Here is a 2,105-nt window from a genome sequence, read left to right on the forward strand (position 1 = left end):
CACGCCGATGTGGGATAGGACTACAATGCAGACAAGCACTCCTCTTACGAACATCAAACAAAGTACACCGGCACCAGATTCACTTCTTATCCCGGTTATAGCCTCTGTGGGAATTGTGATCTTGGCAATCATTGTAGCGCTTCTGTTGAAGATGTGCCAACTAAAAAGGAGAAATGATAACTTACAGGCCAACAACCCAACCAGTGATGCTCATGTATGGTCACTTGCATCATGTAGAGCATTACCTACTTCTGTTCAAGTCAACATCCATGGCCAGCCCACGTATTCTGACATTCCAGACCATGTAGCTGCTGCTCAGCGGCCTCTGCCTGCCTTCCCACCCCCGTACTGGGAGATCCGTAACGATCCGTCTGCTTTCCAACACTCGTACAGTGAGATCCCAGATAACATAGCTGCTGCCCAGCGCCCTCTGCCTGCCCTTCCACTCACACCCCTAGACACAGACATACCTACTGTGGCAAAGTCTATAGGTTATAACAAGTATAACACACTTCCTACTATAAAACATTCGCCCCGCGGCAGCCACGATGCTGCAGTATCTCACAGGTCATTGCCTTCTCTCCATCATTCTCTTGAGGCCTCTGATTCTGACTCAGACAGTCCCGATGATGACACCTGCCGCTTCTACGCTGCAGCTGCAGAGCCTTCACTTCCTGTTGTCACTAAGACGAACGATAGTCAGAAGACCTACCAGGACAACAGTGGCTTAGCTGTAGAACTCTCACTCCCTAGAATCACTAAGACGAAGGATTGTCGAAAGACCTACTGTATTGCAACATTGCACAGCAACCAGCCTTGTGCTAATAGGCCTCGTGTTCTGTACGGTGTAAATGGGGTATCCAGGTACAATGCTGCTACCACATATGGAATCCCTGATGATATGTACCCTGCAAGGGTCTTAAGTGGAATAAGGCGAAGGTCCTTGCCCAACCCTCCTTACGTTAATTGGCTCAGACAGATCTCACGAGAGGGGCCCGAAACCACAGGTTGTGAAGAGACTTTCACACTACCTAACACCTGCTGGTCAGGGGAAAGCCCATGGGAGGGAACCAGTAACACACCTCGGCGTGCGTCCATTCCCCTGGTCTCACTACCTAACACCTACTGGCCTTGGGCGATCAAAGGGGAAGAGCCTCAATACGCAGAATAAGCATTTTGACCCACAAGAAAAAACACTGCCTTGTATTTATTGGATATGTCCATGAGAGGGGAACTAAAACATGCAAAAGAGAGGGTTGATGTTTCACGTAAGACACGTTCGGAAGTTCTCAGTAAGGGAGTTCTTGACCATGACACGTTATTTGGCATAGGGGATCCCGTCAGGATTTGCTGAAAGCTCCTCACACATTCAAGCGATCGTTTGTTATTGTTACACAACCTTGTCCAGAGTTTATTGAATAGAGCTGAAAAAATCATTAAGTATACATAGTTTGAGTATAGAACGCAAACATTATCGTGTATATATATATATATATATAATAGAGTAAGTTACGTAGATGTTTGATTTGTGAGATAATAGGCATTACACGTTTATCGATATATTTCGCTAGTTTACCAACATTTGCATAGTTTACCAACATTTGTCAAAGTTTGGCCACAGTGACCAAATTTTATGTATGTGCACAATAGGGTGCGTTGATGTCTGTGCTTTACTAACATCCGCGGTCCGAGCATCAATAAAACATTAGCCACACAGTCTCTTCATTTCATCTTATCCGGTCGGGATGGAAATTAGTCGTAGTGTGTCAGGAAGTGCCTGGGGGAACCGCCCTGTCCTATATCCACTCTTCATTTCATCTTATCCGGTAGGATGGAAATTAGTCGGAGTGTCAGGAAGAGCCTGGGGGAACCGCCCTATTCACATCCTGTAATAGAAAGAATACTTCTCTGTTCATCATGCAAAACACAAAACATGGTCAAAATACTTGTAGTATAAAGATTTGTAAAATACACAAAGGAAAAATGTCACTGAATAAAGGTAGTAGATGGTAAATGAAACATCTGACTGTTTCTTAAACCTGTCCAATTGTTTCATTTATTTTTATCTTGTGTATCTAACTACCTGGATGTTCATGACACAGAAG

The sequence above is a fragment of the Branchiostoma floridae genome, chromosome 12, assembly GCF_000003815.2.
Source record: "Branchiostoma floridae strain S238N-H82 chromosome 12, Bfl_VNyyK, whole genome shotgun sequence".
In the NCBI taxonomy this organism is placed as follows: Eukaryota; Metazoa; Chordata; class Leptocardii; order Amphioxiformes; family Branchiostomatidae; genus Branchiostoma; species Branchiostoma floridae.